Source organism: Mchenga conophoros, linkage group LG5 (genome assembly GCF_057382185.1).
Source record: "Mchenga conophoros isolate Kocher_MC1m ecotype Shallow Benthic linkage group LG5, M_conophoros_male_GT1.1, whole genome shotgun sequence".
NCBI classification, from domain to species: domain Eukaryota; kingdom Metazoa; phylum Chordata; class Actinopteri; order Cichliformes; family Cichlidae; genus Mchenga; species Mchenga conophoros.
The window spans coordinates 8,050,855-8,063,701 of NC_140530.1; the positions used below are offsets into that span (position 1 = coordinate 8,050,855).

The 12,847-nt window shown below is 38.2% G+C and overlaps 1 long non-coding RNA gene across 1 annotated transcript; it reads right to left on the bottom strand.

The window, feature by feature from the left end:
- Positions 1-3,122: 3,122 nt before the first annotated feature.
- Positions 3,123-11,730, bottom strand: LOC146573712 (uncharacterized). Its single transcript, XR_014892417.1, has 4 exons — positions 11,635-11,730; positions 11,284-11,360; positions 10,988-11,050; positions 3,123-4,291 (listed from the first exon to the last, which is right to left on the bottom strand). It is a non-coding gene; the product is annotated as an uncharacterized LOC146573712 (long non-coding RNA).
- Between the last annotated feature and the right edge of the window lie 1,117 nt (positions 11,731-12,847).

Below are 12,847 nucleotides of genomic sequence, written 5' to 3' on the forward strand. Positions count from 1 at the left end.
AACACCAGTGTTGTTCAAGTTACTTGAAAAAAGTAATCAGTAACTAATTACTGATTACTTCCCCCAAAAAAGTAACCCCATTACTTTACTGATTACTTATTTTCAAAATTAATTAATTACTTAGTTAGTTAGTTACTTTTTAAAAACACGATTTACAACCTGAATAGGTAATAAAGTGATAGATCTTCAGCCCAATTTTACTTTTTCTGCATAATCCATCATACAAAATGTAATCAAATGGAAAAGTCTCTTTTTTTAACTTGTTTTATTAGTTTTAATCTTTTAACTTTATGCATCAAGCAAAAATTTAATTATATGCAACATTCTCTGACTGGAAGAAATTTGTTTAACATTTAAACCTATTTTCTGCACATTCCAGCACATAAAATAAAATATTTTTTGTGTTTACACTCACTCTTTCAAATAGATGCAAGTAAAACACAGCAGAAAATAAATAAAGTCAAAGACTCAGCGATCCTGTTGCTCTATTTTCACCTGTATAGCAGGAGTGGGGGTAGGCAGAGGTTTGCCCTGGTGCAGGTGTGCCGCAGCGGTCAGTTGAAGGATCCGCAAGTCTCTCTTTCCCATTACGTGGTAGCGCACTAGGTGCTTGCTTGGAAGTTTAGGGGGTTTTTTTCGCTGTAAAAAGAAGTTTTCTTCCCACGCAGTGAACAGCGGACACTAATGTTTTTGTCACTTTTTACGGAATCAAACTCAAAGTAAGGTCAGTACTTCCACGCTTTAAACGCTGCACGCTCATACTCTCTCCCGCATTCGATATATTATCCATTGTTGATCTGCACACAGCTGTTGCCACGAACGTCGCACTCGCTTACGTCATTGTCATGAGACATTCTCGCAAAAACATCACGGTTTTAGTAACGCAGCGTTCTTACGGGAAAGTAACGGTAATGTAATTACCGTTTTTGCAATAGTAATCCCTTACTTTACTCGTTACTTCAAAAAACGTAATCGGATTACAGTAACGCGTTACTGCCCATCTCTGGTAGGCGGTAGGGTAAAGTGTCTTGCCCAAGGACACAATGACCAGAAGAGAGAGAGCTTGGGGATCAAACCAGCAACCTTCCGGTTACACATGAGCTTCCCAACCACTTGAACCACGGTCACCCCCGTAAGTCTAACAAAAGTAGAGCAGAGTGAGTTCAATTAGTACAAAGTTAGTTCCCTTTCTTTCCTCGTGCTTAACCTTCACACTGTTTGCTTCTGCATCGGATATATGCTGTGCAATAAATAAGACGTCACTGAACAAATACATTAAAAGGGAATAGCTGATTAGATGGCTTACATCTTAAGAATGGTCGCTTTGATATTCAATTCAATTCAATTCAATTTATTTATATAGCGCCAAATCACAACAAAAGTCGCCTCAAGGCGATATATTGCAAGCTTAAGTATTGCTATTGAAGAAAAAGCTCTTGTGGCATTATAACTACTGCACTTTATCCCTCCTCGGCTCAAGATTGTGAAATTTCAACTATGTCAAACATATTAGTCGTAAGTGTTCCTGAGTCAGTGTCGGGAAACACTACATAACCCACCAGCCCAGACTCTAAACTATATTTCTGCAATATTGTTGGTGGGAAGATATTAATTATGTAAGACATATCACTTTCAAAGTTCAAACAACATCTTTCTCTTGTTGGAGCCCTTCTGGACTAATTCAGTCAGATTTCCAAGTAACTATCAGAGGTGTATTTTTTCTTTATTTAGTGCTCTATGTACAGTGTATGTACCACATGCAGTAATATGGTTCTAATAGTTAAGGTTTAAGGTTATGGATTTAGGTAAATTAATTTAAGCAATATAGTTTCCAACAAATGTGACTAAAAGCCTGTCCAGTATCAGTTAAAGCTGGGCTGAGTGATACCGTTCTGGCTTGACTGATTACATAAAATGTAAATTAACAACTTTTCAGAATATTATTATGAAATCAGAGTATTTGATCAGAATTAACTACAGTGTAGAAAATTTGCATAGAAAGCACAAATTTTGGGCTTACGTGCCGTCACATGATAAATCTGAACATGTTTCTATTCTGAGAAACTGTTTTGCAAAAGCAGCGAAACGCCTGTTTGACTATTTTGACCCTTTGCTTACATTTACATTTATTCAATGTAACTAAAGTAAGGTTTCTCATTAGGATCCTATTACTGGATCATATTTACTGATTCATTAATGTGTATATCACTGCAATGTTGCAGGTGGGGATGATTGCTTTTACATTAATGAAATACATTAGGGTTTCTGTCTTTATCTACGTGGGCGATCCCAAAAGTAAGGTCTCCAAATCTATGGTGACGTAGGGAAACTGTTCTTACGGCTGTTGGCCACATTGTTGTGACTGGTGCTTCCTCCACTCCCAAACAAGTATGTGCAGCTTCACTGGGATGCTCAATCTTGGCTTGGCAGCCCTATGAAAATTGAGCTCCCGTTGAACGCTACCGCCAAGTGTGAAGTTCGTGCCTTTAAAGTGATGTAAATACTATAGAAAAGAAATGGTTGTTTGTATTTCTAAACATATAGGAGGTCTTACTTTTGGGATTGCCCTCATATAATGACATCATTTAATATTAGATTTAGATTCAAAAATATGCAAAGTAAGCAAAACCTTTGAAATAAATGACGCTGAATACAAAGTGTAATATCTTCATCATAAATTTTATCGGGTAGAAATGGAAAGTAGCATAACATAGTAATATTTAAATAAACTTTAAGCATGGGGGTACCAGGTTTGTTATTCATGTGGAAAGCACCTTTGGACCCTGATTGTTCAGTGGATTCAAATGTAGTTGCACCCCTGCACCTCCTCAAAGAAAACAATGCAGGAGCCTAATCTGCTTCCAAAGGAAACGTTGGCGAGTCATGTGTTTTGTCATACCAGGTGTATGGCATGTTCAGTCAGAAATCTGCTGTAAGGAGGTTTTGCTATGAGTTCCAGGTTGAACAACAGGTTTTCATGAAATGGTGTAAAACACTGCGGGCAACAGGGTCACACTTCAGGCGCAACCATGAATCAGCAGTAAACCCTGCTGTATGTAAAACAACTACCTTTGGTTCAATACTTGTGTAAAATAACAGCGTGGTTGACACACTGCCATTCATATTTCCAAATTCATTTTTTTCAGTTGCTCTTTACTTGAGGTATTTTTGTGCACCTTTTTCTTTGAAATAGGCTCAAATTATTTTATTAGATTCAAGTCAGGTGACACTTTTCTAGGACATAGTTATTGTTCTTTCTTTTCTTTCTTTCTTTTTTTCCTTTTCTTTTTTTTGTTGTTGAAAATATTAAATAATCTTCACCAGTGTGCTATGGAATGTAATCATAGAATATATGGTGCCATCTATAACTGTCATCTCCCCAACTCCTTTTGCAATCACACAGCCCTTTATGATCACACTCCCACCTGTGTGCTTCAGTGTGGGGTCTATGAATTCACTGTGGTCAAGCTGGACAGGCTCACATAACTCTGCTGGACCCCATCTGGACAGAACACATTTGACTTGGTCTTATCTGGCCAAAGAGTGTATCCTGATATTCATGTTTGTAAGAAAGTTTTATGTTACAGTTATGTATGTGTGAGGAAAATAAAGGTAAAAAATCCTTACTTTTTAATTTTATTTGTTTATTTATTTTATAGAGGCCTTTGCACTTGTTTGAGTGGTCACAGAAATTAAAGCACTTGTCACTAATCTGATTGGGTTTTTTTTTTTCAAGTAGAGCACTCACATTAGTGCAGCCTCCATGGCCCAGATTTATAGAACTTTATTCGTCCCATACTATTTTATAGTTTTACAGCCAAGTTTTATCAGTCAGAATCGTCTGGCTTTTCCACCATGCAGATGGACAACGGTCATATTGAAGAGTGTACTCAGTTAAATATCAGCTATCATAGATTTTCTAAACTCTGTCAGAAAGTAGAAACCGTGAATGCACCTCTAGATGATATAAGCAAAAAACCAAAACACAATATCAAACATGGTTAACACTTTTTTTTTTTTTTACATATTAAAAAAAATCAGTTCTTAGTACTGTTGGCACACACCAACACCAAAAAGGGTTCAGATCTACTGGCACCTGTTTGTGTGGCTTCCTCCCACAGTCCAAAGACATTGATGTTAGGTTCGCTGCAGACTGTAAGTTGACTGTAGGTGTGGATGCAAGTATAAATGGCTGACTGACTCTGTGTGACATTGGTGTCCCATCCTGGGTTAACTCCAGCTCACACCCTATGATAGCTGAGATAAGTTCCAACCAAACCAGGACCCTAAACTGGAAGAATAAAAAAGATGGAAATTGTTATTTATTGTCAGTTTCAGGTCAATAAAATTTATTTTTGAGACTTCAAAATTAACAGTTTATGGACTTTTAATATTTGTAACCTTGACTGACTATTGCAGTTGTTTTAATCTATTTACATCCTTCATTACACACACACACACATCACACCCCAAAAAAATTAAAAACCATAAACATGAAAACAACTATGAAAGAGACTTAAAACAATCTGTGCTTAAGCTTCACAGAGTTAAAAGGTTAATACCTATACACATTCACAGTATGTATTTTGTATTTAGAGAACCTTATATTACATAAGTTTAACTTTACAACAGTTGAGTGTTCCAGCCTGTTAAAATAAAACTGCTGTATAAGCAGTTTTGAGAAAATAGACAATCTGGATATGATATAGGCAGATCCCATTGCAGCTTGAGTGTTCTTGTACTGAAGGGCCATCTATAAATTGTTTTGGCCTCAACTGCCAGACACGTTTTTGAGTCTCTGAAAATACAGGGAGTGCAGAATTATTAGGCAAATGAGTATTTTGTCCACATCATCCTCTTCATGCATGTTGTCTTACTCCAAGCTGTATAGGCTCTAAAGCCAACTACCAATTAAGCATATTAGGTGATGTGCATCTCTGTAATGAGAAGGGGTGTGGTCTAATGACATCAACACCCTATATCAGGTGTGCATAATTATTAGGCAACGTCCTTTCCTTTGGCAAAATGGGTCAAAAGAAGGACTTGACAGGCTCAGAAAAGTCAAAAATAGTGAGATATCTTGCAGAGGGATGCAGCAGTCTCAAAATTGCAAAGCTTCTGAAGCGTGATCATCGAACAATCAAGCGTTTCATTCAAAATAGTCAACAGGGTCGCAAGAAGCGTGTGGAAAAACCAAGGCGCCAAATAACTGCCCATGAACTGAGAAAAGTCAAGCGTGCAGCTGCCAAGATGCCACTTGCCACCAGTTTGGCCATATTTCAGAGCTGCAACATCACTGGAGTGCCCAAAAGCACAAGGTGTGCAATACTCAGAGACATGGCCAAGGTAAGAAAGGCTGAAAGACGACCACCACTGAACAAGACACACAAGCTGAAACGTCAAGACTGGGCCAAGAAATATCTCAAGACTGGTTTTTCTAAGGTTTTATGGACTGATGAAATGAGAGTGAGTCTTGATGGGCCAGATGGATGGGCCCGTGGCTGGATTGGTAAAGGGCAGAGAGCTCCAGTCCCACTCAGACGCCAGCAAGGTGGAGGTGGAGTACTGGTTTGGGCTGGTATCATCAAAGATGAGCTTGTGGGGCCTTTTCGGGTTGAGGATGGAGTCAAGCTCAACTCCCAGTCCTACTGCCAGTTTCTGGAAGACACCTTCTTCAAGCAGTGGTACAGGAAGAAGTCTGCATCCTTCAAGAAAAACATGATTTTCATGCAGGACAATGCTCCATCACACGCGTCCAAGTACTCCACAGCGTGGCTGGCAAGAAAGGGTATAAAAGAAGAAAAACTAATGACATGGCCTCCTTGTTCACCTGATCTGAACCCCATTGAGAACCTGTGGTCCATCATCAAATGTGAGATTTACGAGGAGGGAAAACGGTACACCTCTCTGAACAGTGTCTGGGAGGCTGTGGTTGCTGCTGCACGCAATGTTGATGGTGAACAGATCAAAACACTGACAGAATCCATGGATGGCAGGCTTTTGAGTGTCCTTGCAAAGAAAGGTGGCTATATTGGTCGCTGATTTGTTTTTGTTTTGTTTTTGAATGTCAGAAATGTATATTTGTGAATGTGGAGATGTTATATTGGTTTCACTGGTAAAAATAAATAATTGAAATGGGTATATATTTGTTTTTTGTTAAGTTGCCTAATAATTATGCACAGTAATAGTCACCTGCACACACAGATATCCCCCTAAAATAGCTAAAACTAAAAACTACTTCCAAAAACATTCAGCTTTGATATTAATGAGTGTTTTGGGTTCATTGAGAACATGGTTGTTGTTCAATAATAAAATTATTCCTCAAAAATACAACTTGCCTAATAATTCTGGACTCCCTGTATACTGAAGTTAAGCATGGCAAGTCATTTGAAGAACATAAACCTTGACAGGGAAGTTGGTGCATTTTGTGCATGATTAACGATCAAAATTGGATAAATGAATAAATAAACAAGCGTATAAATGCATTGAAATATCATGCAAATAGATATTAACTCAGCTTGGTAGGACATTAAACACACTCCAGGTGTCCCAACAAAGGTAAAGCTGATGTAGTTATTGTCCAATATTCTAAAGTTTGATATGTTCCGAATGTCACCAGAGCTTCATCAGTTTCTGCTGCTGGATGTGCAGGAACACTGAGCATCATTCTGCAATGAGAACCTTTTCTTTCAGAGTCTATGCTCAAAAGCTACATTTGGGGTGATGTGAGTAAACTAGGGGGTTTCAATCAGCAGGCAAGAGATGTTTCTCAGTGTTACAGCTTCATTTGTTGTGTGCTAACCAAGTCTGAACAGGACAGAGAGCTAATTGAAGAGAAGGCTTTAAAAGTAAATATGCTGCCTTGAAAAATGTTGATGACAACATGAAAGAGTCTTATGATTAAGCGGCACTGCGATGTGAAGTTTTGTGTAACAAGGTGGTTGACATTCACTGACACGTTCAGATTGCATTTACATTAAAGCTTTAGCATTTCCAACATTTACTTTTTTAAGACAATGCTATTCACAGAGAAATACTGAACAGGAAAAGATAAAATTCCTACTTCTTTGCCTTTATTTGATTAGGAAATCAAATTTCTATCAGAGCCAAACTCAGTTAAGGAGTGAAACATACAAAGTAGACAAATCAATAAGAATCTACAATCATGATAACTTCTCAATTCACTTTTATTTATATGGCACCAAATCACGACAACAGTTGCATCAAGACGCTTTATATTGTAAGGTAATCAGTCAATGGGATTGATAGGTGTCTTTAACAATCATTGCTAATACCATCATAATCTCGAGCTTTATTTACACTTTACACAACGAATCCACATTTTCATAATTTTCATAGTTATATTCTCTGAAGAATCAAAGACTTTACTTTCTGGATGTGGAAAGAATGGAAGTGAAAAAAATTAATTTAAATTGAAAAAAACCCTCATACATACAAAACATTGTGGCGTGTTGGGAGCAGCTAGTTATCTCCCATCATGCCTCGGGAACATGTGTTGGCAATTAAGATGATTAAACTGTGTATTTACATTAGTTTTGGCTACGTAACTCTTATGACCGTTCCTGTATTCCGGTGTAAATTCACTAATAGTTGTTGTTTAGAAAGAGACATTACACCACGAGTGAGTTCATGTGTGGAGTTATTGAGCCTCTGAAGCACGATGGACTTATTGCTAAAGGGCTCCCTCCTACTTGGGGTGGAATAGCAGTTCAAGCTTTGTGTGAGTTCTGTGTTGCAAGCTTTTGGTCCATCATCTCACTTTTGCTTTTACCAGCTTCATTTACCGTTGTTTCAGCTTCAGGTCAGGCACATAGCTATCATGGAGCTGTCACACACAACACAACGTAAATGTCTTCATCATGTTTCTTTAGGATAATATTGGTAACATCATTCTAACTAGCCACAGGCTCACTAAATTATCAATGAAGTAAGACATTTTATGTACTAGTAAGACAAATGTTATAAGTAAAGCATTATAACTGCCATTTTCAGGAGAAGTTGGTGGTTGGAGTAATTTAAGTTGTATGAGTTGCTGCACTTCTGTCCCATTGACCTGTTTGTTCAAACTCAACTGGACAATCGAGGGCGCAGCTCTGTTATGCTCACCAATGACCAAAGCTGGTCACACTGAAAGGCAAGCAAGCACCTGATCAGCAAAAGTAGAGCCCCAACACCAAAAAATGTTGGGAAACTGTTGATGGATGGATGGAAACTGTATATAATTAAAAAACAGAATCCAATAATATGCAAATATGACAAACCCATATTATATCCACCATAGAACATAGAGAACACTTGTTTAAACTGAGACGAAAAATATAGCAACAAGAAATCTCAAAAAAAATATTGGGATAGGCTCTTGTTTACCACCTTGAGCATCTCCTCTATTTTTAACAACAGGCCATAAACATCTAAGGAACTGAGGAGAGCAGCTGCTGGACTTTTGGGAGAGGGATGTTTCGCTGTTCTCACCTGATAGTGGATTCTAGCTGCTCAACAATGTCTGCTTTGTTGTATTTTTTAATCTCATGATGCTCCAAATGTTTTAACTGGTGAAATGTTGGTACTGGAGAAGTTCAGCACCTGGACTTTTCCCCACAATGCTGTTGTAGTAGATACAATATGTGTTTTAACCAGGGGCGATTCTAGGATTAGAGCTTTGGAGGTGCTGAGCACCCAGAGAGCTGCCCAGCCAGGCAAGATAAATCATATGATTCTTAAATTCATAAAGTCTCTCTGTGCCTGGTCCTCGTCTCAAAACATGACATCACTGTTTTGTACATTTTAACACAATTTAATACCACATTTGTGAAAGAAAAGCAGAACACTTTTTTGAAAAGTCTGTAACAAAACCATCAAATCTGATAAAGGTTATTTAAATGCTGCAAAAGAAGAATGGATTGGAATAAAAAAAAAATACATATCCTAACCTTAATTACTGGGGGAGAATAATGAATGATGCTCTTAGTAAAAAGTAAACTGAGTGCATTTTTTGGACAGAGATTCACTTTTAATGTGTATGCATAATATAATACAAATACATAAAAAAAAACCTCCCAAAACAGAATAAATTATTACAAATAAAAATCTTTACTGCAGATACTAATTTTGTGTTGTAAGATTTAGGAGTTTCATGCTTTCATAGTGGTACTTGGGAGAGCTTGACATCTTTTCAGGTGTACTGTAAAAAGTTTGAGAAACACTGATAAGTGTATGTGTGCTTTTGGAAAACATTTAAAGCTGCTGTACAGAATCTTTGAAATAAGCTTAAAACATTTTTAGAATATAAACAGAGCATCTGCTTCTCTTTACAGCTTCTCACTCCACCAGGGCTGTTTGGCTCTTTCTGATAGTGTGCAAATGTGGTGCATGTATTGCAGCAGTCATACAGACAGTTAGGGCTGCTCGATTATGGCAAAAATGATAATCACGATTATTTTCACTGAAATTGAGATCACGATTATTTGACGATATTTATTTAACCCTTTAAGACCTACTATAGAACCAAGTCCGCCAGAGCTTATATTATTTTTTTACATGTTGTAGTGCCATTTATGGGAGCATTTCAAGTTGCTATACAACTGTTATAGCCCATATTTTAATAATATGTATGCATTAAGTCCATAGTAACTACATTAATTGCAAAAAAGTGCAATAAACTACAAAAAAAAATTGAAAATAGTTTTTGTTTGTATTTTGTACATATATTTCTACTTGGAGAAATTTAAGAGGTTTATCCCTCAAAACTTTAAATACAAAAAAGTTGCAAAAAATAGTTTACAACAACAGGAAATTTATTTTGAGTGTGTTCATAGTTTTATTTTGGAGATACACCAATTTTTATATACTGCAGGAAAAACAAAAAAACAATCCTATGATGCAAATTTTCAAAGAAAACAGCAGGTGCATCAAAATAAACTATTTCCAGCAGTGCAATTCGAGTTCTAAGCATCCCAGCAACTATTCAGAAAAGTCAAACATGACCAGTATAGGCCTTTAAGGCCTACAAGTAAAAAAAACTACATTTCCGCGAAAATGACGTCACTTCCGGTTTCGGCCAGGAAATGGCGGACATGTGATAGTTCGCGCTGACGCCTGTTTCACTGTGGGAAGTGTCACGAACAGCTGATCGGATCAGCGAAGCGTGTTTCTGGAATATTATGTTTTTGTTCCTGCAAGCGCTTTTTTTGCAATTTTTGCAAAGCTTTATGTGGAAGGAAACCGTGACCGAGGACAAGCTGATGGCATCAGATGTAAGTACAACTCCTCTGGTTTCATATGCAAAACAAATTATTGTGCTAGCTTACATGGTCCAGGTTCTACAGGGATTTAAAAATAGTTACACAAAACGGAGCGTGCTGCTCTGACGGCTTTAAAGGGTTAACAATGACTTTAAAAAATAATATAAAATAGTGTGCAACACCACTGAAGTTTTTTTACCTCTCTTTTCAACCAACGGCAGTCACTCTCCTCTCCAAATAACTTCTGCTTAGCTTTCCGAGCTTCCCTCGGGTCCTCTTAATCAGCGGTCTCCAACCTTTTTTGCACCACGGACCGGTTTATGCCCGACAATATTTTCACGGACCGGCCTTTAAGGTGTCGCGGATAAACGAGGGAGGGGCTAATAATCGGCTCAGTCATTTTTAATGATCGTTGAAAGCCCAGATCGTAATCGTGATTAAAATTCGATTAATTGAGCAGCCCTACAGACAGTTGGCCTACCTATTACTGGCTGAGGTTTTAGTAGAGTTGTGGCTGAACCACTAAAATTAATAATATATTTTTATATCTCCCCAATCAATTATAATGTTATGTTGGAATTTTGTTAAAGAGGGTCAAATGTTTCAACCCAGTTTGTTTTGCAGATTCTGTACAGCAGCTTTAATATAGGGAGGACACAACTTCCAGGTTTTTTCTCTTTGTCAGTTCTGTTGTGCCTGTCACTGTTCCCTGTCTGTTTTCTTACCTGGTTCTTCCTGACCTTGTACTTTCTCCTCACGTTCCCCTCTTTCTTCTCTCCCTCTTTGGACTGACAATCATACACAAATAGATTGTATTCAATTAGATGAAAAATTACATTAATATGAAAAAATATAATTAAGATCACTAACAAAAAGTTCTCTCTCAGTGTACTTTCAACCAAAAGGCAAATAACCAAACCACATGAACATCTAATAAAATATATAAATATTGAAACACTGATCCAACATTATTCTTGATTGACGGATCATTTGATTTTACACTTTTAAAATCTAATTTTACCTGAATGTGGCTCCTTTTAAAAAAAACAAAACAAAAAAAAAAACTTCCTCATATCCATTATGAACCTGGCTGTCTCTCTGTACAAAACACACACGCACACAACAGGAGTTGGGCATTCGGTCAGTTAGCTAGTTAATATCCATTTAAAACAGGACAGTAGTAACAACAGTAGGCTACGGAGAATTTTAAGTTTTAAGTTTTAAATAGGCTGTATACATTTCAATGGGAGCAACAGGGCAACATATAGAACGGATTGTAGGGTAGCAAACATCGCCGGAAAACAAGCTTTTTTACACCCAGGTTACCTGGTGTAATGTTTTTCAGTAAAAAGAAACATGGTCTGACTCCTACCTAACTATATAAAGAGTAACTGAAGGTTAAATGCAGCTAACATGTCCTGTTTTAAGCCAGGCACTAACACCTCCGCTCCGCACCGTCTCAGCCACCATCGCTCTGGCAGCAACTGCTCTAGCCAGAGTAGGGGAACGGCGAGCAGGAACAAACCATTTTGGGAAGGAGGGGGGATCTATACTTTTGTTGTTGAAATGTTATGTCTCAACCAGAGGCTGAGCCAGACATTTGAAACACCCGGGGCTTAGCCCAAAAGGGTACGAATGATTTGCTTTGGTACCTGGTCAAACTTAAGCTCTCCTTAGTATGGCTGGCTCCGTTTCTCCAACAGCGCACTCACAGGCAGCAGCTGCCCCGCCCCCTCGCTCAGTCGCTTAGTGCCTGAGCTCGGATCATACCAATATCAGGGGGGATTCACGCACAGTCGTAAATTCCCACAGTGTGCACTATGTGCTTTGAATATTGTGTGTACTTTTTGTTTTATACAGTTGTTAGCCAGGCATCTAACTATGAAAAAATTACACTCCAAAAGACCCCGGGCTTCTGACAAAGCCCAGTAAGCCACCCCCACGCTCCGCCCTTGGTCTCAACCAAGTTCTGTATGCTTTTTATATTTTTAGCAGTGTGTCACACAAAAAGAAAATATTGTCAAAAAAAGTAAGAAATCTTTGGGGGTGCTTTGATTCATTTTTGGGGGTGCTGATTTTAGCCCATTTTTAGCCCCCCAAAAATGGGCTAAAATCGCCCCTGGTTTTAACACTGTCTTGTTGAAATATGCAAGGCCTTCCCTGAAAATGACAGTATCTGGATGGGAGCACATGTTGCTCTAAAACCTGTATTTACCTTTCAGCATTGATACTGCCTTTTCTAGTTGTGCACATTCTAGTTGTGACACAGATGCACTCCCATACCATACTGTATTTCTGTGTTTAATGCTCATTTATTGCTGCTTCTTTGCATGATAAAACTTCATCCTGTGTTTGTGGATGGCACGGTGAGCTGTGCTCAGAGACACTGCTCCTGAGACCACGCAGTGAAAAACAGTGCCTGTTTTTCATTGCAGTGCTGCCCGAGGGCAAGAAGATCACAGCTACCTAGTATATATAGTATATAACATAATCATGACTTGCCCCCTCCTATATCTCTCAGATCTTCATGCTCTGTGCATGCTTTCCTGACAGCTCCTTGTTTCAGACTTGGTGCCACGGGTGTC